Raw genomic sequence first — 25659 nt, 5'->3', positions numbered from 1 at the left:
CATTTCTTATAATACAATAGTATTCCATTACAATTATGTACTACCACTTGTTCATCCATTCCCCAGTTGATGGGCATCCCCTCAATTTCCGGTTCTTTGCCATTACAGAAAGAGCTGTTGTAAATACCCTTGCACAAATAGATCCTTTTAAAAAAATCTCTTTGAGGTACAGATCTAGTAGTGGTATTGCTGAATCAAAGGGTAGGCACAATTTTATAGCCATTTAGGCATAGTTCCAAATTGCTCTTCAGGATGGTTAGATCAGTTGACAACTCCACCAATAGTGTAGCATCCCAATTTTCCCACATCTCCTCCAACATTTATCATTTTTCTTTCCCCATAATGTTAGCTAATCTGATAGATGTGAGGTTGTACCTCAGAGCTGTTTCAATTTGCATTTGTTTAATCAATAGTGATTTAGAGCATTTTTTCACGTGACCATAGGTAGCTTTGATTTCTCTGTCTGAAAACTGCCAGTTCATATCTTTTGACCATTTATCAATTAGGAAAAAATTTGTATTCTTATAAATTTGACTAGGTTCTCTCTATATTTGAGAAATGAGACTCTTATCAGAGATACTTGATATAAATTTTTTTTTTTTGCTTTTTGGAGGGCAGTTGGGGTTAAGTGACTTGCCCAAAGTCACACGGCTAGTGTGTCGAGTGTCTGAGGCCAGATTTGAACTCAGGTCCTCTTGACTCCAGGGCAAGTGCTGTATTCACTGCATCACCTAGCCGCCCCTCTTGCTATAAAATTTTTTCCCTAGTTTTCCATGCTCCCCTAATTTGCTTATGCCCCATATGTCTAAATTGTATACCCATTTTGACCTTATCTTGGTATATAGTGTGAGATGTTGATCTATACTTACTTTCTGCCATACTGTTTTCCAGTTTTCCCAGCAGGTTTTGTCAGATAGTGAGGTTTTTCTGTTGTTTTTTTTTTTTTAACAAAAGCTTGGATCTTTATGTTTATCAAACCCTAAATTACTATAGTCATTTATTACAATGTATTATGTACCTAATCTATTCCAGTGATATACCACCCTGTTTCTTAGCCAGTACCAGATCGTTTTGATAATTACAGCTTTATAATACAGTTTGAGACCTGGTATGGCTAGGCCACCTTCACATTTTTTTCATCGATTCCCTTGATATTCTTGACCTTTTGTTGCATTTTATTTTTTTTCTAGCTCTATAAAAGAATTTTGGGGGTAATTTGGTTTGGCACTGAATAAATTGATTAATTTGAGTTGAATTGTCATTTTTATTTTATTGACTTGGCCTACCCATGAGCAATTAATATTTTTCAGGTGTTTAGATCTGACTTAGTTTATGTGAAAAGTGTTTTGTGATTGTTTTTATATAGTTCTTGGGTTTGTCTTAGCAGAGAGACTCCTAAGTATTTTTGCTTGCCGGTTCTTTGGCCAGGTGTTAACACCATAGTCTATGCATATCTTCTGTTTATAGAAACCTTTCTCTTACCTCAAAAAATTTCTGAGCATAAATATAACAGTTAAAACTAAAAGGAAACCGATGAAATCCTCCTTAGAGTTTCTATCTTATACAGTGTAGATAAAATTCAAGAGGGTAGATATTACACAATGTAGATGAAATTCAAGAAGGTCCTGAAACCATGCTTTCAAGGGACATGTCTAAAAGGATTGTTGATACATTGAAGTTCTTCACTCCAACTGAAATGATAAACCATACCATTTACTTTTTCCTCTCATTTCAAATACTAGGTAAACATTTGTTTGCTTGGGATGGGGGGTGGGGACAGGGACAGGGAAAGCTTTACACTGCCAAATAGTAGAAACACTGCCCTTTGGACTAATTTTTAATTCCATACCTTAGTTACTAAGCATTTACTAAGTGCCTGCTATGTGCCAGGCCCTGAGGAAACAAAGAAGAAGACAAAGAAAGATAATTTGTTGTTGCTCAGTTGTTTTCAATTGTGTCCAACTCATCATGACCCCGATTGGGGTTTTCTTGGCAAAGAATTGGAATAGGGTTTGCCATTTCCTTTCCCAATTCATTTTGCAGATGTGAATTGAAGCAAACAAACTTAAGTGACTTGTCCAGAGTTAACACAGCTAGAAAGTGTCTGAGGTCAGATTTGAACTCAGGAAGATGAGTCTTCCTGATTTCAGGCTCTGCAGCCAATCCACTGTGCCACCTAGTGAAGGAGCTCACAGTCTAATGTGGGAGACAACATGCAAAGAACTATTAATAAACAAGCTATATACAGAATAAATCAGAAATATTTAATAGAGGGAAATTACTAGAATTATAAGAGGGATTAGGAAAGGCTTTTTGTCGAAGGTGAGGTTTTACCTGGAACTTTAAGGAATCCAGGGAACCCAGGAGATAGAGATGAAGAGGGAAGGGCATTCTAATCATGAGAACAATCCTTGAAAATGCAGAGTTGAAAGATGGAGGGTCTTGTTTCAGAAATAGCAAGGCCAGTGTGGATTAAAGAATATGGGGGTAGGGGGAGAAGGGATATAAGGTGTAAAAAGACTTTAAAAAAAGGGGTGTGTGTGTGTGTGTGTGTGTGTATGTGTAGGTAGGTAGGTTATGAAGGCCTTTGCCAAACAAAGGATTTTTTATTTGATTCTGGAGGTTGATAGGGAGCTACTAGACTTTATTGAGGAGAGGGGTAACATGGTTGGATCTGTTCTGTAGTAAAATCTACTTAGTGGTTGACTGGAGGATGGCTTGGAGTGGGGGGAGACTTCTGACAGGCACACTTGTTGATAGGCTATTGCAATATTCCAGGCAAATGAGGGCCTGCTCTGTTGCAGCAGTAATACCTTAGCACACCTGTGATTTCATCAGCATAGGGAACTCATGTGGTGGGACCTAGCTCTGTAATTTAGTAGGTAAATCCTTGGGAGTTGCCTGGTGAAACAGAAGTTAAACGATTTGCCCAGGGTCACTCTGGTTACTGAAGCACAGGATCTGAGTTGTCAGGGACCTGAGCAGCTACCTACCTAGTCATCCCTCTCCTGAAAGGAACTCTTGATTTAATACCTAACAAGTGGTAATTCAGTCTCTATCTGAAGACCTCTAAGGAGGAGAAATTTTTTGCCTCCAGGGGCAACCCTTTCCACTTTTGAATAGCTTTGATAACTGTTAGAAAGTTTTTACTGTTTTCAAGCCTAACTTGGTACCTTTGCCACTCCCATTCATTATTCCTGGTTCTGATCTTCTTAACAATTCTGCCTCTTTTTTTGATTGTGAAGGGTAGCTTCTTATAGTCTTTCTCTCTCTCAAGTATGTGACTTTATATTTAGGTCACTTCTGTTATGAGAATTTTGTAGTATATGGTGTAAAATGCAGGTCTAAATCAGAGATTCTCAACCTGGGAGTCATGAACTTTTTTCTTTTTTTTCATTTTTCAAGTGCTTTATTAACTTCTGATTTACATCATTCCTTTCCGCCAGATTTTGAGTTGCACATTTTCTCCCTGTTTTTCCCCTACCCATCACCCCAAAATAGCAGTCCCACAGGATATCCACTCCTCCAATCTGCTGTCTCCCATATCTTCTCTCATACCCTTGACTTTTCCAGTAGGGCATGGTGGATCTCTATGCCCAGTGCCTGTATATCTTATTTCCCAATTACATGTAAAATAGTATTATTATTAGTATATATATATATATATAAACATTTGATTTTAAAACTTTGAATTCCAGATTCATTCCCTTCCTCCCTTGTCACCTGCCCTTACTGGAAAGATAAGCAGTTCAGTATAGGTTGTACATGTGTGGCTTATGCAAAACATTAACATAGTTGATATATTGTAAAAGACTGACTGTATTTCCCTCCCTTCTATCCCACCTCCCACTAGTTCTATTCTCTACTTTGATCCTGTCCCTTTTCAAAAGTGGGTGCTTCCAACTTCCCTCCCCCCAAGCCTGCCCTCCATTCCATCATCCCCCCTCTCATCCCCTTCCCCCCTACTCTCCTGTAGGGTGTAGTGTGTATTTCATTCCCTCCCTGAGACAAATTCAATGAGAATAAGGTTGACCCATTCCCTTTTGCCTTCCTATTCTTCCCCTCCATTGTAACCATTTTCCCTTGCTTCTTCTGTATGAGATAGTTTACCCTATTCTGTCTCTCCCCATCTCCTCTCATTATATTCCTCTCACCTCTTAATTTCACCTTTTAAGTATCATCCCTTCTTATTAAATTGGTCCTGTGCCCTCTATGTATACCTGTAAACATATATATGCACATTCACATATGTATTCATATGCCCGTATGCCCTCCAATATAGACATAAATATATTCCCTTCAACTATTTTCATACTGAGAAAAGTTTCATCAGTTAACAATTATAGTTTTTCCATGTAGGAATATTAATAGTTCCACTTTGATAATTTCCTTATGGTTTCTTTTCACTGTTTACCTTCTCATGCTTCTTGTATCTGAATGTCAGATTTTCTATTCAGCTCTGGTTTTTTCATCAAGAATTCTTGAAAGTCCTCTGTTCCACTGAATGACCATATTTTCCCCTGAAACATGATACTCAGTTTTGCTGGGTATCATGAACTTCTTAAAAATATTTTGATAATTATTTCAATATAATTGTTTTCCTTTATAGTTTTGTGTATGATGTTTTATGCACTTAAAAACATTATGGATAATCTCTCCATTGACAAGTTGCCAAAGGGGGTGATGACATACACAGTTAAGAACCCCTGTTGAAGCCTCATTTTTGTGAAGCTAATTTCCAGTTTTCCTAGCACTTGTTGTATGGGAGCCCTTATATCAGTCATTTGTGGAGTTAGGCTTTTCAAACATTGGACTGCTCTGCTTAAATCTAGTACTTATCTCTATCCATTGATCAACTTCTCTTTTTATGAACCAGTATGAAATACTGTGAAGACTAATAATGCTAACCTCTGTTCCTATTTTTTTTTCCATTGAGATTCTTCACCTTTTGTTTGTAGAGATAAATTTTCTTTTTGTTATTTTGCCTATTTCTCTGAAATAGCCCCTTGGTAATTTGGTTGTGTGTGGGATAGAGAGCACTACCAGATTTTAAAGTCAGAGTCTGAGTCAGAAAGCAGAAAGAGACCTTTTATTCTTTCTCATGAGAAAGGGCACAGCCCCCGTTGCTCAAGGGGCATCAGCCAGGGAGTGCAAATTTCGGAAGCTTGCTATCCTCTGTTATCCTAATCCTAACCTGACCCACTCCCCTGTCCAGTCTCACCTTTGCTTGGTGAGGTGAGCTCACAATCTCTTCCACATGTAGCTAGCTAGCTAATCAGTACAAAGTAATCTCAATCCTTCATCACCATAATCATGAAATAGTATCCTATCAGAGGACAGTGTTTTCCAGTCCCTCATTAATATACCAAATTTGAAGATAGCCAATGAGAGTTATGGTTGATAATCCTTTATTATCTTAATTATTCATTTGTCCCTTCTACCCAAACAGAAGAAAACATCCTTCAAACCCTTATGAATGCATATCTATACACCAAATTTGGGAGCAACCAGTGAGAAGAAGGCTAGTGTTGTTTCCTTTTAAGTGTCATTACCTCGTTCCAGGGCCTGTGGAAACTTAACCCTTTGCTATCTCTCACAGTTGGTATAGCACTTAATTCTGTATATTAATTTAGGTAGTATTATCATTTTAATTTTAATTGTATAGCCAAACCACAAATAGTATTTCTCCAACTGTCTACTTTTATTTCGCTAAAGAGTTTTTTGTAGTTTTATTTACGTAGGGTGTCCCCAAAGTATTAGTACAGTGTTAAGCTTAAGTGTCTTAAAATTAACAATTTATTAATATTTTAATAGCTTAAAACAGCATTGAGACTTTGGGGCACCTGCATAACTGCTAAGCTTCTCTTGTGATTTTGAATTATTTTATATGTTTTTAAGACATGTTGAGTGGAATTTATTTCTATTTTCTCCTGCTGACTTTTGTTAATAGTATATAGATAGTCTGATGGTTTTGTGGTTTTATTTTAAAATTTAAAACTTAAAATTCTGAACTTAACAAATAGCAAATAAAATAGGGACGTGTGTGTGTTAGGACAGAAAATAAAGATTGCCCACAAAACTGCAGCTCTCTGTTATGTACAGCTTGTTTTTCTTTTTAATAAATAATATATAAATTCCATATGTAGCTTTCAAAGTTATTCAGCTTGCCTTTGATTATTTTTGTTCTTTATCTGTGCATTAAAAATGCTTTAATGAACCTCTTTTCTTTTTTTTGCTACCTTATGTCTGTCTTTCTTTTCTATCTCATTGGAAAAAAAAACCTGGTTATATATGCATTGTAAAACTAACCAGATTCTGTGGATTTACATTATAACTTGCTACTTTGCAGAAATTATTAATTATTTTGATTAATTTTGTGAATTGGGATTAATTCATCGTATTTGTACAATGCATGTAGGAGGTACTTAAATACTTGTTGATTGGTTGATTCTCTAAGTAAAGTATCATTGGTTATTTTTGTAAGAGCAGGATAAGTAGAGTGATAGCATTGGAAACTAAATTGCAAGAGATTGAGAAGTGAGTTGTTGAAAAAATAGAGGCAGAAAACTTTTTAAAAGTTTGGTAATAAAAGGGAGGAGGAACACAGATCAGTATTTCTAAAAGTTAGCAGGCTTATGGAGATTCATGAATTCATAGATTCATAAATTTAAAAATGAAATCTTTCATGACTTGATTTAATTTGGATGGAGAGGAGAAGGATAAAAGGTAGAATGTTGTAAAAGCAAAGGAACCATTCAAGCAAAGGGCTCTCAGGCAATTTATGAAGGGAGAGATCACTTTGACCTGAGGAAAATCCAGGAAGGAAGGGTTCATGAAGGTAATGGTTTCTGAGCTTCACTTAAAAGGACACAAAAAGCCATTATATGTATAGGAAGAAGTGCATTCCAGGCATGGGCGATGACTTGTGGAAATGCATGGGACTGGGTTAAGTTACTGGCTTGTAAGGATCTGAGGCAGGGACGGGGAATCTGACCTCGAGGCTACATATGGCCCTCTAGGTCCTTTCTGTAAAGTTTGGATTCAGTCAAGGGCTGCACTTGAGGACCTAGAGGGCCACCTATGGCCTCAAGGTCATAGGTTCCCCACCCCTGCATTCTAAGGTAATATTTGAAGACATCTTCCTGACTTCAAGCCTAGAACTCTATATACTATGCCATCTACTTGCCTTGATTTCATTGCTAAATATGTGTTTAAGAACTTTAAGCATAGGAGATTAAGGGATTTGATATAATCCAGTGCTTTACCCATTATGCATACTACCTTTCATCTAATATAGTCTATCAAAAAACTTTCAAAAAACAAGTAATTGAAATATTATATAAATGGTTTGTAAAAGCAAGGAATGAAGGTATACTGCCAAGCTTCTCCTATAAGACAAATGTAGTTCTACTGAACTTTCAAGTTTATCTTCTGCATTCCCCTTCCATCCTCATTTTCTGGATTTGTCTTTACCATCCCTGTCCAACCTTATGCATAACTTGCATTGTGGTCAGGTTGATCTTTTCATTGACCACTGAACATACCATACTAATTTCTGTCTCTGATAATACTTCTTTGGTAATACCTCAATTTGCTTCTTTTAAAATACCCTCCCATGTTTCTGCCTTACCAAAGTCTGCCTTACCATTAAAAGCATAGCTTAAGACCTATGTACTTGAAGTCTTCCTGGACTACTCTTGATTACTTCCTGGACTACTACTTGATTTCCTTTTTTTACCTGAAATCTTCTAGTACTTAATAGGTTTGCACTCTCAACCACACAATTAAACAATTATATAAAACCTTATAATGGATAACTGTTTTGTGTCTGCTAGCACTATCTATATCAGCTTTTTTTTTCTCATCATAATTAACACAGCCTTGAGTATGATAAATACTATCAAATTTTCAAAAGCTAGAAGTCTGGTACACTTAGTACGTATTAGATTGCTGAGTATACTGACTCAACAGAAAATTTCTCCTTCAGTTTTGGTGTATCCCTGCTTTTATTGGTGTGGGTGCTTCAGTTGCTAACCAAAGATGCTTTATGCCTTCTTGTCCCATGCAGCAGTGGTAATGTTTTAGTAATAAAACATTGTGCTTTTATATTAAAAGAGTATTTTCTTTATGACAGACTATTGGGCTAGGTAGTACGAGTAGTATCCTAGGTATGTGTTGCAGTTGAGGGAATTAAGGTTCATGTGGTCTTTGTGATATCATTTTATCCCTTGGGCTGTTAGGTTGCCTTTTCTCATTCTCATTACATTATAGGTACACCTCCTTTTCTAATCTTAATGTCCTCAGTGTCTTTTATGCCTCTTCTGCATTGCTGGTCATCGTTGCTGCAGTCTAGTTTTTGCCTCTATTTATGTTTTAATTGTTTTTGTATCATTTGTAATTTTGATACTTCAGAGATTGTGATGCTCTGTGATTTACAGCTAGAGAGGATTGACAGGGGAATGTTGGTATAAAAGAGCAGGAGTCTTGCAGGAGTCAGCACTTGGTGATTATTGGAAGTGCTCTCTCTCTCTCTCTCTCTCTCTCTCTCTCTCTCTCTCTCTCTCTCTCTCCCTCTCCCTCTCTCTCTCTCTCCCTCCCTCCCTCCCTCCCTTCCTCCCTCCCATATCAGGCTATGTTCACTGCCCAACTGCTGCATTTATTTTGATGAACTGCTTCATTAGCTGCATGCCATAGTGTGGGCATTGCATATTTTCCTCTCACTTGCTTTTTATGGTTTGGATGGCTACACCAGGTTTTCTTGAACATTGCTGTGGATATCACCGAGAGCCTCTCATCTGCTGATTCTTTTAGAGAACCTTGATATCCATGGGAAAACTTTGTGTGTGTGTGTGTGTGTGTGTGTGTGTGTGTGTGTGTGTGTGTGACAGTGTGTGTGTGTGTGACTGTGACTCTTGTGAACACTGTAGTTAAACCTATGCCTCCCTCTGTAATACCTTGAGTCTTGTTTACACTTAGCAGATAATTGAACAAAGTTATTTTTATCATTGTATTTATCATAATCTTGTGCTATTTTGATAATATTAATAGTTGGCATTTGTATTGTTCTTTAAGGTTTGCAGACTTTTATATGAATTATTTCATTTATCCTTCACAACAAGATTAGGGTGGATGCTGTTTTACAGATTGGGAAGCTGAGACTCATTGAGGTTAAGGAACCTGTCCAAGCTGGTAACAGTGTGAGCCAGAATTTGAACCCAGGGCTTTCTGATTCCCAAGTGTCCACAAATAGGAGATTATCCATCTGCTAGTGTCTTTCTAGGATGTAAGATGTTTATACAGATGGACCACCTCTGTGGGCTGACTATAGCCTAGTCTGGACATAGATACTGATTTAATTGACAGGCACTATGTTCTAAACTGTGCTTGGTACCAGGAATACATAACCAGAAATGAAATTTACCCAATATATGTGTACCTCTGTGTTCCTTTATATAGATAGATATGCAAACATGTGTGTGTATACACATACACATATACTAAGTGTATATATATACTATATATAGTATATATGTAGATATATATATACACACATACATATATACAAAAGAAATATAAGGTAATTTTTTGGGAAAGGGCTAGTAGTTGGCGGGGGGAGGGGGGTAGGAAAAACTGCTATAGGAAAGAGGTGGTGTTTCAGCTTTGAGTTTTCAATTTTGAGGAAATTTAGGGATTCTAAGGGACAGAAATGAGAAGGGAGTGTATTCTAGACATAAAGTATAGCTTCTGCAAAAGGTAGAAGATTATATGTGAATAACAGCAAGAAAGTCCAAGTTTACTGAACCATAGAGGACATAAAAGGGAATCATGTATAATACTTGGAAAGATAGGGTGGAGCCAGGTCATGAAGGTCTCTAAATACTAAACAGGAGTCCTCGTTTGCTCCTAGAGGTAAAACCACTGGGGTCTACAACATGATCAAACCTGTGCTTTGCTAGTGTTACTTTGGTAGTTGTGCTGTGGGTAGAGAAATTGGAGTGGGGAAAGACTTGAGTCAGGGAGACTTGTTAGTGAGGCTGTTGTGGTAGTTCAGGCAAGAGGTAATGAACACCCAAGCTAGGGTGGTGGCCAAGTGGGTAGCAGAAAAGATCACGTGTATGAGAAGTGGAGTAGAGGTAGAATTGACAAGACCTGGTCACTGATTGGGTCTGTGGAGAGAGGGAAAGTGGGGGCTCAAGGAAGACTCTGAGGTTTTAAACCAGGGTGACTAAAAGGATGGTGATCCCTTGAACAGAAATGGGGAAATTCAGAAGAGGCTTGTATTTGGAGGAAGCTGCTCTTAAGGAGCTTACAGTCTAGTAAGGAAGTAAGAAAGAAACACAAGTGACTGCAGAAAACTTGCCGTATGGCTAGTCAGGCAGCATGGTATAGTGGATAAAGGGTTCTTCTTGAAGGCAGGGAGACTTGGGTTCAAATTTCACCTCTTCACATTTATTAACTAGGTGACTGGACAAGACACTTTTCTCTGAACCTCAGTTTCCTTATCCATATAATGTGATGATGATGGTAGTAGCTGCCGTATATTGTTCCAGGGAGGCCCAATGAGATGAGACATGTAAACTTTAAAGGGCTATGTAAATGTCAGCTATCGTTGTTCTTATTCTTTTAAAATTCATTGGAGAGGCATGAAGTATTATAGGAGATTCAGGATGTTCTGATGAGGGAGTGGGTTTGAAGAAAGAGGGGCAAGAATTGTAGGGAAATGAGAACCAGAGCTAGGCTTTGAGGGAGTGAGTTCTAAACATGCGAACACCTGGAGATAGAAGAGTATCAAATTTTAGAAAATTTAGAAAATTTTAGATAGAAGAGGACAAATTTTAGAAATTACTTGTGGTTCAGTTTGACTGGTTTGGTGACTGTGTGGAGTACTGAGAGATAAAGCTAGAAAGATTTAAGCCAGATTGTGGTGACTAGGGATTTATTCCTCTGTATAAGCTTTCAGAGCCCACCTACTCTCTCTAGAATAACGCCATCAGAATTGTGTACTAGAAAGATTACTCTGCAGGTAGTGTTTAAGCCAAAGAAGCCTATTGGGAGCTTATTACAATAACCCCGGGAATAAGTAATGAGGTCTTATACCAAGGCAGGAGAAGTTGGAAGGGGAGAATGGATGGGAGAAATTTCAGGATATAATCACCTGGGCCAGCTGATTAGATGGGTGTGTATTTGAGTGAGATTTTGAATGTGGATGACTTGGAAAATATTACCATGAATAGAAATAGTAAAGTTAGGAGGATGGGCAAGTTTTGGAGGAAACACTATTAAATTTAGTTTTTCACTTGTTATGTTCTGAAATGTGAGGCTATAGAGATCAATCAGGAAGTCTACCCCATAGATTTTGTAATTGAAACAGGGAGAATAGTCATGGGATCTCTAAGAAAGATCATGTAGAGAAAAGAGAGTTAAAAATAGTCTCAAAGGATGCCAGGATTTAGGGGATGGGAAGAAGACAGGAGGAACCAGTTGAATGCAGTATCAGCAGGACCTAGAGAGGAGAGAATATTAAGAACGATTAGTGTTGAATGTTATGGTAAGATTAAGGAGGATGAACACAGAGAAAGGCTGCTGGGGGGGGGGGGGCGCGTGGTTCATTGATGACCTTGAAGGAAGCCATTCCAGAAGTAGATGGTGGGACAGCAAGGAAAATTAGAGGAGCTTAAAGAACATGTGGGTGGTGTCTGTACTGTCTAGAAGTTTGGCAGTGAGGGCAGGAGAGGAGGATGTCAGTAGTCCATGATGTGGTATGGAAATGTGGGAAGGTTTATTTTTAGGATGGGGGTGCTCTGAGCATGTTTATAGTCAGAGGGGAAGGAAGGGTTTGAAGCTGAGAGAGAAAGTTGGGCTAGGCAAAAGGGAATAATAATGATGATAAATAGCACATGTAAGTAGTACTTTAAATTTGCAAAGTGCTTTGCATACATTATCTCATTTGATACAACCCTGTAGAGTTGCTGCTATTGATAACCCGATTTTACAACTGAAGACCCTTAGGTACAGAAAAGTTAGCTGATTTATACAGGGTCACACAGCACAGTTGGCATCCTAACCCAGGTAGGTGATACAGACTCCAGTTTCTATCCACTACATACTATACTGTGATATAGTTGCAGGGGTTAACATTGACAAAGATAACGGCCGTCTATCTCTCCCACTAAGACAGGCTAGAAGTAGAGGATGTGTATAGCCATACTTTTTTGGATTTGGCTTCCCTCCTACCTTTTTTTTTTTGCTTTTTGGAGGGCAATTGGGGTTAAGTGACTTGCCCAAGGTCACACTGCTGGTTTTTGTGTTAAGTGTCTGAGGCCAAATTTGAACTCAAGTCCTCCTGACTCCAGGGCCGGTGCTCTATTCACTGTGCCACCTAGCCGTCGTGCCACCCTCTCCCTCCAAAAAAAGTATTGTGAGTTGAATGTTAGGGCTGCTGGACAAGTTAGGGAGCTTAAGGAAAATTAAAAAGTTTTAGAATAACTTATTTGTGGATTGATGAATAAAGTGATTAAGAGATGAATAAAGTGGTTGCCTTATAGCTGTGATGGCCCACCTGCATGTAGATAACATGAATTTTTAGTGGACTGAGTGGTACAGTGAATAGAGCACTGGGCCTGGAGTCAGGAAGCCCTGAGTTCAGATGCAGCCTCAGATACTTACCAGCTCTGTGACTCTGGACAAGTTAGTTAACCCTGTTTGCCTCAGTTTCCTCATCTGAACTGAAGAAGGAAAGGGCAAAACACTTCAATATCTTTGCCAAGAAAACCTCAAATGGGGTCACGAAGAGTGATCACAACTGAAAACAACTAAATAGCAATTATTATTATTACTTGATCTTAATGTTATCTGAAAATATGCATTTATGTAGTTAAAGCATGCTGGTCTTGGAGCTTGGATAATATCCCCCTCACATATTCACCTGTCAAAATTTTTCCCTTCCTTCTACATTCTACTTAAGTACTTCTAATCTCTGCATGTTTGTGAACCAATTCTTTCTTGTTCCTTTTTTTTTATTTATTTACTTTTAGTTTACAACATTAAGTTCTACAAGCTTTTAAGTTCCAAATTTTTGGCACCCCTCATTCCCCCCCGGCCCCATGGCAGCATGCAATCTGATAGAAGTTCTACAAATACTTTCACTTTAAGCATTAGTCAATTTATAAAGCAGGATTATAATCAATCGAATGAAGAAACAAAACAAAACAGAGAGCAAGTAGTTTGCTTCAATCGACATTCAGACTGTAATTCTTTGTCTGGTTGTGGATAGCCCTTTCCATCATGAGTGTTTTGGAGCTGTTTTACAGCCTTGCATTGCTGAGAGGAGCCTAGTCTATCAGAGTTAATCATCACAGACATGATGTGTCTGTAATTGTATACAAAGTTTTCCTGGTTCTGCTCCGCTCACTCAGCATCAGTTTCTGTAAGTTTTTCCAGGTTATCATGAACCTGCTCCTCATTCCTTATAGCACAATGGTATTTCATTACATTCATATACCATAACTTGTTTAGCCATTCCCCAGTTGGTGGGCATCGCCTTGATTTCTAATTATATGCCACCACAAAAAGAACTGCTACAAATATTTTTTATATGTACATACGGTTATTTTTCCCACTTGTATGATCTCTTTGGGATACAGCCCTAGTATTGCTCCGTCAAAGGGTATGCACATTTTTATAGCCCTTTGGCATATTACTCTCCAGAATGGTTGAATCAGTTCACAACACCACCAACAATGCATTAGTGTTCCAATTTTCTTACATCCCCAGCATTTATTATTTTCCTGTTTTGTCATGTTAGCCAATGCGACAGGTGAGATGTGGTACCTCAGAGTTGTTTTGATTTGCATTTTTCTAATCAATAGTGATTTAGAGCATTTTTTTATATGATTATAGATATCTTTAATTTCTTCCTCTGAAAACTGTCTGTTCATATCCTTTGACCATTTACCAATTGGAGAATGATTTGTATTCTTATATATTTGACTCAGTTCTCTGTATGTTTTAGAAATGGGTCCTTTATCAGAGACACTGGTTGTAAAAATTCTTTCCCAATTTTCTACTTCCCTCTTCATTTTGGTTACATTGTTTTTATTTGTACACAAACTTTTCATTTTAATGTAATCAAAATAATCCATTTTGCTTTTTGTAATGCTCTCTATCTCTTGTTTGGTCATAAATTCTTCCCTTCTCCATAAATCTGACAGGGAAACTATTCCTTGCTCTCCCAGTTTGCTTACAGTATCAGCCTTTATATCCACATCATGAACCCATTTAGACTTTTTTTGGTATATGGTGTAAGTTATTGGTCTCTGCCCAGTTTTTGCCATACTATTTTCCAGTTTTCGCAGCAATTTTTGTCAAATAGTGAGTTTTTATCCCAGAAGCTGGAGTCTTTTGTTTTTCAAATAGTAGATTACCATAGTCATTGACTGCTGTGCCTTGTGTAACTAACCTATTCTACTGATCCACTACTTTATTCTTCAAGCAGTATCAAGTAGTTTTGATGACTGCTGCTTTATAATACAGTTTTTAAAAATCTGGTATGGCTAGGCCGCCTTCCCTAGTATTTCTTTTCATTAATTCCCTTGATATTCTGAACCTTTTATTCTTCCAGATGAATTTTACTATTTTTTCTAGATCTATAAAATAATTTTTTTTTGTAGATTGATTGGTATGGCACTAAATAGATAAATTAATATAGGTAAAATTGTCTTTTTTATTACATTAACTTGATCTAACTAACTAGGAACAACTGATTACTTAGGAACAACAATTACTTAGATCTGACTTTGTGTGAAAAGTGTTTTGTAATTCTGTTTTCTTGTTTCTTAGAGGAGCTTTCCCCTTTAATTATGTACTCTATATTATCTTCATTGTCTCCTAATCTGTTCATTCTTTCCCCAATTCAGTACCTGCAAACGTGGTGTTTTTCTATTTTGATCCTATGGTCCCCTTAAGCTACCATCCTAAAGCTTTCCTGCATTTTCCTGATAAACTCTTTTATAGAGTTGGCTAGCATCTCACACTCAGTTTTCTTAAATTTTTGCAATCTGGTTTCTACCTCCAGCTTTACTGAAACTGCTGTCAGAAAGGTTATAAATGACCCCCTTTCTTGTTAACTACTAAGCACCAAGGAAGGTAGAGATAAGTGAACTTTGAGGGAGCATGATGGGGAAAGAATACTGGATTGAAAGTCAGAGAATCCACATTTGACTCCTGGGTGGGGTTATGTTAGCCACTTAATCATTTTGGGCCTTAATTCCTCATCTTTTAAATAAAAGGGTTGCTTCTGATATTGCTTTCAGGTCTAAACCTATAATCCTGTCATTTATTAACTTCTGAATCCCGGGACCTTTTCTTGGTTCTCATCCTCTTTGACCACATGACTACCCACTATCCCTATGTCCTGGGTATTTACTCTTTTCTTGGCTTCTGTAACATTATTCTTCCCTAGCTGTTCTCTTGTCCTCATTCTCCTTTGCTGGATCATTATCTACCATCCCCATTTCCAAGAGTTAAAATCCCTGCACAAGTGATTTACAACTCTTTCTGTTTGTCTAATCCTAATCTTCATCTAAACTCCAGTCCTGCATCTTCACCTGGATCTCTCATAGATACTTCAGACTTAATATTTCAAACTAATCCTTCATTTCCCCTCCTAACCTCAAATTTACTTGTCCTCTAAATTTCTCTTTTATTTTGGAGTGTAACACTATCTTTCTAGTCACTCAAACCTCTGCAACATTGGATTTATCTTTGATTCTTTTGTCTCTCACTTCCCTCCACCAATATCTGATAAGTTGCCATTCTTGTTCTGCATACAAAGCAGTTGTCTCATGGTCTCTTCATTCTGCCTAACACCTCCACTGCCTTAGTTCTGGCCTTCATCATCTTTCACTTAGACTATGGTAGTAGAATCCTAATTAGTCTCCCTATTCCAATCTCTTCCAATCATTCCTTCATTTAACTCCAGTGTAATCTTTGTAATGCATAGGGCTAACCATGTCTCAGCCCTGTTCAAATAGTTCCCTGTTGCCATTATGATAAAGCATGACCACAGGATAGAGAAAAAGATAAGGATAAAGATTGGGTTTATATTTTAACTGGTGTAGAGAGCCCCTGTAATAGGAATGGAATTTAAAGATCCCCCTGTATTGGCTTGGTTTTTGGGTTCAGTGTTGAAACCTAGAGCTTGGGAATCCCACTTGTGTGATGGACTTGTTGAAGTGGAGAGAGAGAGCTGAACTGGGAAGAGCTGGTGCCCTGTATTTAGACAGAGGCCAGAAGAACTTTTGGAAGCAGCATCATGGAGGCAGAGAGAGGGAAAGGATTGCTGAGAGCCAGTTGGAGCTGCCCAAGACTTTTGAGAGCTGCCAAGAACTGAGGCGACATGGCTCTGATGCCGGTATCTTGTCTGTCTGTTTTAATGTTGTTTTGGCAGATTCGTCTACTGGTGAAGGATAGTGCTGTTGTTGCAGAGGTTCTGGAACCTTGCTGTTGATTCACAAGCCCTGAAGAAGGATTTTCTTGTTGTATGTTTACAGAAATCCTGGAAGAGGGTCTTGCAGATGTTTTCTGGGGTGCTGAGACAGTCTGCAGGTAGAGAGTGAATTGATGAGGATACTGGCAGTGTATATTGTGGCTTTGTTAAGCTTGTCTCCCCAGGAACTGAGATGGCTGAGAACTTGCCTCAGGTTAAGATGAAGAAAAGACCTCTCCTTGGGTATTAAATGCTGTGATGATATCTTAACCTTGTTGTAGCTCAGGGGTAGATGGCCTTTGTGTTCTCCACTGTCCCTTTTGAGAAGGTGCTTAGGCATTAACTGATGATAATTGTGTAATTCAGTTGTGATCCAGGGGTGGGAAACTTCACTTTTTTGTGTGCTCTGTGACTGACCAAAGGAATGTACTTTGTTTATGATTGGAAACTAATCTCCATTTGAGAAGAGAGACTTTGTGATTGACTAAATGAATGTACTTTCCAGGGGTGGAGTAGTGCTTATAAATTATTGAATGACACTTGGTGAATTCTGTATTTTGATTTTCTCTGTTATGTGAATGTTTTGCTTTAATTTGTCATTCTTCATATTTTTAATTTATTTTTTAAATTTATTTTTAATTTGTCATATTTGTCACTGAATAAAATAGAGAGTTACTATGCTGGTATTCCAAACCTTGGAAGTTGCCTCTGCTTAGTATTACATCCTCCAGTGAGGAACTTATTCTGCCAATGAAGCTTGGTGTCTTTTCTTCAACTTACTTTCTGTAGAGAATTGTTTAGAACAGAGGTCAGCAAATTGTGGCATGTGGACCATTTGTGGTTTGCAGCCTGTTTTTATATTGTCCACAAGCTAAGAATGGTTTTTACATCTTTAAATTGATGAAAAATATCAAAAGAATATTTTTTTACACATGAAAATTATAAGAAATTTAAATTTCAGTGTCCATAAATAAAAGTTTTATTGTATTACAGCCACACTCGTTTATATGTGCTATCTGTGACTGCTTTTGAGCCACAATCACAAATCAACATACAATCAGATTGTATGTGGTGCTTTCATGCTTTCCATGGCTGCTCAGTGAATTTCAAATCACAGTGATATAGTTATAACTTAACAGCTTTTCCAATGCCATGCATATCACCATATCTTGCTATTTTTTATTACCAGTGCATACCTGTCATGTCAAAACAAGAAAAGAGGGGCAGCTCGGTGGATCAGTGAGTGGAGCACCAGTCCTGGAGTCAGGAGGACCTGAGTTCAAATCCTTCCTCAGACACTTAACACAAAAACTAGCCATGTGACCTTGGGCAAGTCACTTAGCTCCAGTTGCCCTACCTTCCTCCCTCCCCCCCAAAAAAAAAACAAAAACGAAAAGAAAGAGAAAAGTTTTATGTTTTGTTTTTTTTTGAGATAAAGACCAAGATTAAATTTTCTTGAGTGAGAACCACTCTCAGCCACTGATATTGAACACTGAATGACTTTGGAAATTAGCTTTCGCAGCAGACTTGATAATGTTTCTTGATAAATTGCACCTAAAATGACAAGACAAAAGTGCTTATATGTGAAACTTACTCTGTGATTGTTAGTTGCATGACAACTAAGATTGTTTGAATCACAAATAACGTCAAGTTTCTTTCTACATTGCCTGTGCTGTCAAAAGTTAAAACAAGAAGTGAGGGACAGCCAGGTAGCACAGCGAGTAAGAGCACCAGCTCCTGTGTCAGGATGACCTGGAGATCGAATCCTGGGCTCAGACACTTAGCACCTACTCAGAAACACCTGGCCGTGTAACCTTGAGCAAGTTACTTAACCCTGATTGCTTTAAAAAAAAAAAACAAAAACAAGAAGTGAGATCTCTATTCGGATATATTTTCTGAACTCAAACTATAATTCCAATGGAATTTTTAAAAACTTTTGATATAAGTACAAAAGAGGGGCGGCCAGGTAGCACAGTGAGTAAAAGCACCGGCTCCAGTGTTGAGAACACCTGGAGATCGAATCCCGGGCTCAGACACTTAGCACCCACCCAGAAACACCTGGCCGTGTAACCTTGAGCAAGTTACTTAACCCCAATTGCTTAGGGGCGGCCAGGTGGCTCAGCGAGTAAGAGCACCAGCTCCAGTGTCGGGATGACCTGGATCAAATCCGGGCTCAGATACTCAGCACCACACCCAGAAATAATAACTGGCCGTGTAACCTTGAGCAAGTTACTTAACCCCAATTGCTTTAAAAAAAAAAAAAAAAACCAGTGTCGGAATATAAGTACAAAAGAAATTTCCATATTTCCAAATCCAATTAAGTGTGCAATTGATGAGCTTCAATTGGAAGTGATTATTCTGCAATGTGATGAAATGCTAAAAGGCAAATATCAAGAGAAGACTCTAAAGGAATTCTATAAGTGCCTTCTAAGTATTCAGTATGCTTAATTAAAATTATGTGCTCATGGATTAATAGCAATATTTGGTAGTACTTATGTGTGCAAAAGAACATTTTCAAAAATGAAATACACAAAATATTATAAGTCAGTATCCTCAGTACTTAGTACAATTCTTAGCACATAGTAATAGAGCCTAATAAATGTTTATTGGTTGATTGATTAACAGGTGAACATTTGCAATTATTGATGGAAAAAGTAACTTTTAATCTTATTTAAGCTAAATGTTAACCCCAGAGAAAGAATTCCATTCTCATTAGTAGACCTGTATGACAAAAATTGTACTAAATACTCAAATATTTTGAATTTTGTTAATAAAAATTTATGGACATTTATTTTATCTCTTGTTATATAAATATATACATAACCTCTTCAACTTTGCGTCTTGGTCCACAAAATCAAAAATATTTACTCTCTGACCCTTTATAGAAAAAGTTGTCACCCCCTAACCTAGAGTATTTTTTCTTTTTCTTTAATAGTATTTCCTTTTTTCCAATTGCATGTAAAAATAGTTTTCCCCTCATTACCTTTTTGAGCCTCTTTTGCCATTTGAGTTAGTCTATTTTTTAAAGTGTTATTTTCCTCAGTCAGGCTGTTGACTCTCATTTTCATAATTTTCTTGCATCGTTCTCATTTCTCTTCCCAGTTTTTCCTCTACTTCTCTTATCTGCTCCTTAAGGTCCTCTATGGCCTGTAACCAGCTTGTATTTTTCTTTGAAGCTTTTGGTGCAAGAGTTCTGACTTCCCTGTCTTTCTCCTGTTCCATGCTTTGATCCTTTTTGTCCCCAAAATAGGAGTGTAAAGTTGGGTTGCTCTGTTTATTTTGCTTCCTTTGCCTGCTCATGTCACCCCTCAATCACTTGACCCCTGGGCTTTTTGCCACAATAGGACTCTGCCACCAGACAGGGGAGCTTCATCCCAACTACTGAGGTTTTCTCAGCTGCTGGAGGCATTAGTTGGGTGCCCTCTTTGAAGCCTCTCCACGCTCTGGCAAGCTGGTCACACACCCCAGGACCTCCACCCTAGACCACAATTCAGATCCAAACAGGTTAAAGCAAGAGTTACCCCTCAGACTGGTTGCTTGATTCCCCTACACTCTGCAGGCTAGGAGCTGAAGCTGCCACATGGGGGTGGCTGCAAGGCCGTGGCACCTCAGCGGCTTCCCATCCCAGGGCCAGAGGCCAACCACACTCCCAACTACTGGATCCGCAAGTTCACACTGCACTGACCTTTCACTTTGTCCTTTTCATCTATGTGTTGATAATTCTGGAAACCGCCACAGCTCCTGGTGATCTGAAGTCCCTCTAGCCAGTGGTTGGTCAGGCCCGCCCTGGGGCTAAAACCTCTGGATCCTGCCGGACTGGGGTGGGCTCCCAGAGCACTGCACTGGCCAATTCCTGCTGGCCTGCCGGGCTGTCCTCAGCAGGAGGTTAGCTTCTTTGTGTCATTTTGTGGGTTCTGTAGCTCCAAAGTTTGTTCAGAGGCCCCTTTTACATGGATTGGGGAAGCTGGAAGCCTGAGACCTATGGAAGTACTGTTTCTACTCCGCCATCTTGGCTTCACCCCCAAAGATAGTTTTCAACATTTATTTTTGTAAAATTTTGAATGCCAAGATTTTTTTCCCTTCCCTTCCCTTCCCCCTCTCCAAGACAGCAAGCAATCTAATATAGGCTATACATGTACAGTCATGTTGTGAATGAAGAATTAGAACAAAAGGTAAAAACCACGAGAAGGAAAGAAACAACAACAAAGTGAAAATTTTATGCTTCAATCTGCATTCAGACTCCATAGTTCTTTCTCTGGATGTGGTTAGCATTTTTCATCACAAGTCTTTTTTTTTTTTTTTTTTAAAGCAATCGGGGTTAAGTAACTTGCTCAAGGTTACACAGCCAGTTATTTTTTGTGTGTGTGGGTACCGAGTATCTGAGGCCGGAACCGATCCCAGGTCTCCCGACTCTGGGGCTGGCGCTCTTATTCACTGCGCCACCTGGCCGCCCCTCATCACAAGTCTTTTGAATTGCAGAGAAGAGCTAAGTCTGTCATAATCAATCTTTGCACAGTATTGCTGTTGCTGTGTACAGCAGTGTTCTCCTGGTTCTGCTCACTTCTCTCAGCATCAGTTCATGTCTTTCCACCTAACCTATAATATAGAGATGTTCACATGCCTACTTCCAGGTCCTACAGTAATTGTGTGTCTAAGGCAGAACTTGAACCCATATCTTCTGAGACCTGCCTCTAAGGTTAAGGTACCCCTGTATTCATTTCCCCATACTACCTCTCATGAAGAGGAGTAGAAGTGATATTCAATATGCTCTCTTTAGGACAGAAAACTATAAGTTAGATTTACATTAAAATGGCTGAAATGCTTATGTGAATGAGCTTCATTTTTCTGGGGAATACATTTTGGTAGGAAAGTTCATTCCCTGACAGTGAGGAATAATGGGAGTTTTGTGTTTTGAGCCTATTTTCTTCTTCTCTGATTCTTCCTGTGGTAAAAATCAGTAGAGTAACCAGGGATACTTCAGTTTTTCCTCTCTTCAAAAAATGTTAAATACATGATATAGTCTTACAAAAATAATAAAAATGAGTTGTATTCTCAAATTTTTTATGCTCAGATGAGAAAACACACAAGATCAGGCTGGTTCGGAATTAATCAGATCTCCTTTGAACAAAACCTGAACAAAACTTTGATAATGTTTTAAAAGCCAAATATTTAGCTGCTTTTAAACATCTGTCCCTGTTGTCATAAAAGCCAGAGGTATTTAGTTTCTGCATTGTTTTCTTTCTAACTCCCTGCTGCCATTTGTGCTGTTGCTTCCATCTAATGTTCCTCCAACTTCATTCCCACAAACTAGTAATGACCACCTGACTTAGGGTTTTCCCATAATGTTTGGTATTGCCAGTGGATTTTGTGATTATCTGTCATTGTGGCTAAATTTCTTGCTATAAAATTATTTTAGGTTTAGCTATGTATGGCTTTAGGTCAGTAACAAGTTTAAAGCCTTAGAAATTTCCATTGGGGTAATTTTAAATTTTTTAGGAAAACACAAATAATTATTTCATCACTTGGCAGCCAGGTGGTACAGTGGATAGAGGTGCCTGGTGTCAGGAAGACCTCAGTTCAAATTCAGCCCCAGACACTAACGTGTATGACCCTGGGTAAGTCACTTGACCTCTGCCTCAGTTACCTCATGTGTCAAATGGTGATGATAATAGCACCTACCTCCCAGGGTTGTTTGAGGATCAAATGAGATAATACTTGTAAAGTGCTTAGCACAGGGCCTGGCACATAGCAAGTGCTATATAAATGTTAGCATTTTCTCTCTGTATATCTATAGCAAACATTCATAGTGCTTTAAAGTGAAATTGAAAGGAGATACATGTGTGTATATATGTATATATTTATTTTATGTAAGGTACTTTAAAGATATAAAAATATAAATTGATTTTTTAATATTTAAGCAAAACTTTCTACATAAATTTTGATATGTTACAATAACATAATGTCTTATAGTCATTATAAACCTTGGAGAAACAACAATATAGGAATGAGTATTTTGAATAGTCCTTCAAGGACAAGTAGCCGCCACTAATCCTGGGCAACATTGTATGGTGGATAGGACACTGGATTTAGGAAGGTACATGTCCTATCTGAAACACTTATTAGATTTATACTCTAGGCAAATCGTTTAACCTTTCTTTGCCTCAGTTTCCTTATTTGTAAAATGAGGACTTGATGAACTCTCCTCCTTTCAGCTTCAATTCAGTGATCTATGATTTGCTAATTTAATTCATTTTTATTATCTTTGTATCTTTTGGGAGGCATTTGGGCAATTAAAATGTTTTTGTGGGATGACAAATTTTTGGCATTTACTTTTAAATCCTATAATATGCTAGTATAATTGCCAGATATAGTTCCCTAGACATTTTCACTCCCCAGCCAACCTGGGCCAAAGCTGGGGAATTATTTGAGAATCTGAGCCCTAGTCCTTTCAGTCTTGTTAATGTTTGCTTTCATATCTAGTTTACTTTAAAAAATATTAAATGTGGGATAAGTTATAAAGTGCTGGATTCAGAATCAGGAAGGTTTAGATCCAGCTTCTGGCACTAAGTAGCTGTTTGAACCAGGACTGATTACCTAACTTGTGTGTGCCTCAGGGAACTTCATAGAACTTATCTGCTAAGTAGATTGGTTGGAGAAAGTTCTCTATGCTCATGAAACTAGAGATGCTTAGCAAAAGATCCACTTGTACAGTTAGTAACAAAAGTTATTTTTAATCCAGATCTAACAATTTCTCCTCTTCCTTAGCAATTCCTTAATGCTTTTGGTGACTGTCAGTAACCATTTATTAAGTGCCTACTGTGTACCAGGCATTGTGCTGGGGATACAAAAAAAAAAAAAGGTAAAAGATAGTTTTTGCCCTCTAGGAGCTCTTAATCTAACAAGCAAACAAATATGTTCAAATTGACTCGTATATACTTGGGCAAACACATTTGCCCTTTCCTCATGCAAATAAGACTATATTCTCATGTAGTGAGACTCTGGACTTAATCTCTCAACTCCTATTTGCACTGGCAGGTCACCAGAGTGAGGTTGACTACATTTCTTCAGAGTTTTAGGGGTAACCCTGATGTATTTGGGGTATCTTTTCTTTGGATGGGGTATCTTTCTAGTATTACTTGTTTAAATATCTTTCTAGTGTTACTTGTTTAAACCCCCATTGCAGGTTGTTCTCCCCAATATCAGTTATCAGTTACAGGTAGTTCTCTCCCATATCATTTATTAGCTCCCTAATATAATTTATCAGCTAATATCACTTAGCTTTTATAAAAGGATATTTACTGAGATATAGTTAAGAATCATAGTATAGAAAGCCTTTCTCCTTGATTCCCAGCTTAAGAAACACTCTCTTTAATCCCCTTGGTCCTTGTGGAGGGTGGGCTCAAACTTTTTTTTTTTTGCCAAACATAAACTATAATCTTTAATCAGGAGATAAGTACTTAACACTTTAGGGAAGCAGCATGTGAGAGAAGTATCTTTTTTTTTTTTTAATGCTTTATTAACTTCTGATTTACAACATTTGTTTCTGCCAGATTTTGAGTTACAAATTTTCTCCCCGTTTTTCCCCTACCCACCGTCCCACAGGATATGCCCTCCTCCAATCTGCTCTCTCCCATATTTTCTCCCATACCCCTTTCGACTTTTCCAGTGGATTTCTATGCCTCAGTGCCTGTATATCTTATTTCCCAATTACATGTAAAATGGTATTAATAATAGTGTATATACACACACACACACACACACACACACATATATACATATATATATTTGAATATTTGATTTTAAAACTTTTAATTCCAGATTCATTTTCTTCCTTCCTTGTCACCCACCCTTACTGCGAAGATAAGGAGTCCAGTATAAGTTGTACATGTGTGGCTAACGCAAAACAATAACATAATAGATATATTGTAAAAGACTGACTATATTTCCCTCCCTCCTGTCCTACCTCCCACTTGTTCTATTCTCTACTTTGATCCAGTCTCTTTTCAAAAGTGGGTGCTTCCAACTTCCCTCCGTCCCAGCCTGCCCTCCCTTCCATCATCCCCCCTCTCATCCCCTTCCTCCCCTACTCTGCTGGAGGGTGAGATCCCCTATTTAGTGTGTATTTCATTCCCTCCTCAAGCCAAATTCAATGGGAATAAGGTTGACCCATTCCCTTTTGCCTTCCTATTCTTCCCCTCCATTGTAACCATTTTCCCTTGCTTCTTCTGTATGAGATAGTTTACCCCAATCTGTCTCTCCCCATCTCCTCTCATTATATTCCTTTCACCTTTTAAGTATCATCCCTTCCTGTTAAATTGGTCCTGTGCCCTCTATCTATGTATACCTGTAAACATATCTACACACATTCACATATGTATTCATAATGCCCATATACCCTCATATATAGACATATATATATATATATATATTTATATATTTCTAATCCCTTCAACTACTGAGAAAAGTTTCATAAGTTACAATTATTGCTTTTCCATGTAGGAATGTTAATAGTTCAACTTTGATAAGTTCCTTATGATTTCTTTTCCCTTTTTACCTTCTCATGCTTCTCTTGCTTCTTGTATCTGAATGTCAAATTTTCTCTTCAACTCTGGTTTTTTCAGCAAGAATGCTTGAAAGTCCTCTATTCCACTGAATGACCATATTTTCCCCTGAAACATGATACTCAATTTGGCTGGGTAGGTGACTCTTGGTTTTAATCCCAGCTCCTTTGCCCTCCGGAATATCACATTCCAGGCCCTTCTATCCCTCAGTATAGAAGCTGCCAGATCCTGTGTTACCCTGATTGTGTTTCCACCATATTCAAATTGTTTCTTCCTAGCTGCTTGTAATATTCTCTCCTTAATCTGGGAATTCCGGAAACTGGCTATAATATTCCAGGGAGTTTTCTTTTTGGGATCTTTTTCAGGAGGTGATCGGTGGATTCTTTCAACCTCTATTTTGCCCTCTGGTACTAAAACAGGGCAGTTTTCTTTGAGAACTTCCTGGAGGATGATTTCTAGGTTCTTACTTTGGTCATGGCTTTCAGGTAGTCCAATAATTTTTAAATTATCTCTCCTGGATCTATCTTCCAGGTCAGTGGTTTTTCCCATGAGATATTTCACATTGCCTTCTATTCTTTCATTTTTTTGGATCTGTTGAACAGCATCTTGATT

The 25659-nt window shown here is 38.1% G+C and overlaps 1 protein-coding gene and 1 long non-coding RNA gene across 7 annotated transcripts in view; both read left to right on the top strand.

Moving 5' to 3' along the window:
* The window catches only part of NUMB (NUMB endocytic adaptor protein), a 210279-nt gene that overhangs the window by 45171 nt on the left and 139449 nt on the right, over positions 1-25659 (top strand). The window lies entirely within an intron of this gene.
* Positions 12603-17855, top strand: LOC138164373 (uncharacterized). Its single transcript, XR_011169042.1, has 2 exons — positions 12603-16605; positions 17676-17855. It is a non-coding gene; the product is annotated as an uncharacterized lncRNA (long non-coding RNA).

This window comes from Petaurus breviceps, unplaced genomic scaffold (genome assembly GCF_028583685.1).
Source record: "Petaurus breviceps papuanus isolate PSGF00001 unplaced genomic scaffold, PetGlider_PUasm1.0 189, whole genome shotgun sequence".
In the NCBI taxonomy this organism is placed as follows: domain Eukaryota; kingdom Metazoa; phylum Chordata; class Mammalia; order Diprotodontia; family Petauridae; genus Petaurus; species Petaurus breviceps.
Note: the sequence above shows the minus strand (reverse complement) of the source record. Positions and strands in the feature narration are given on the sequence as shown.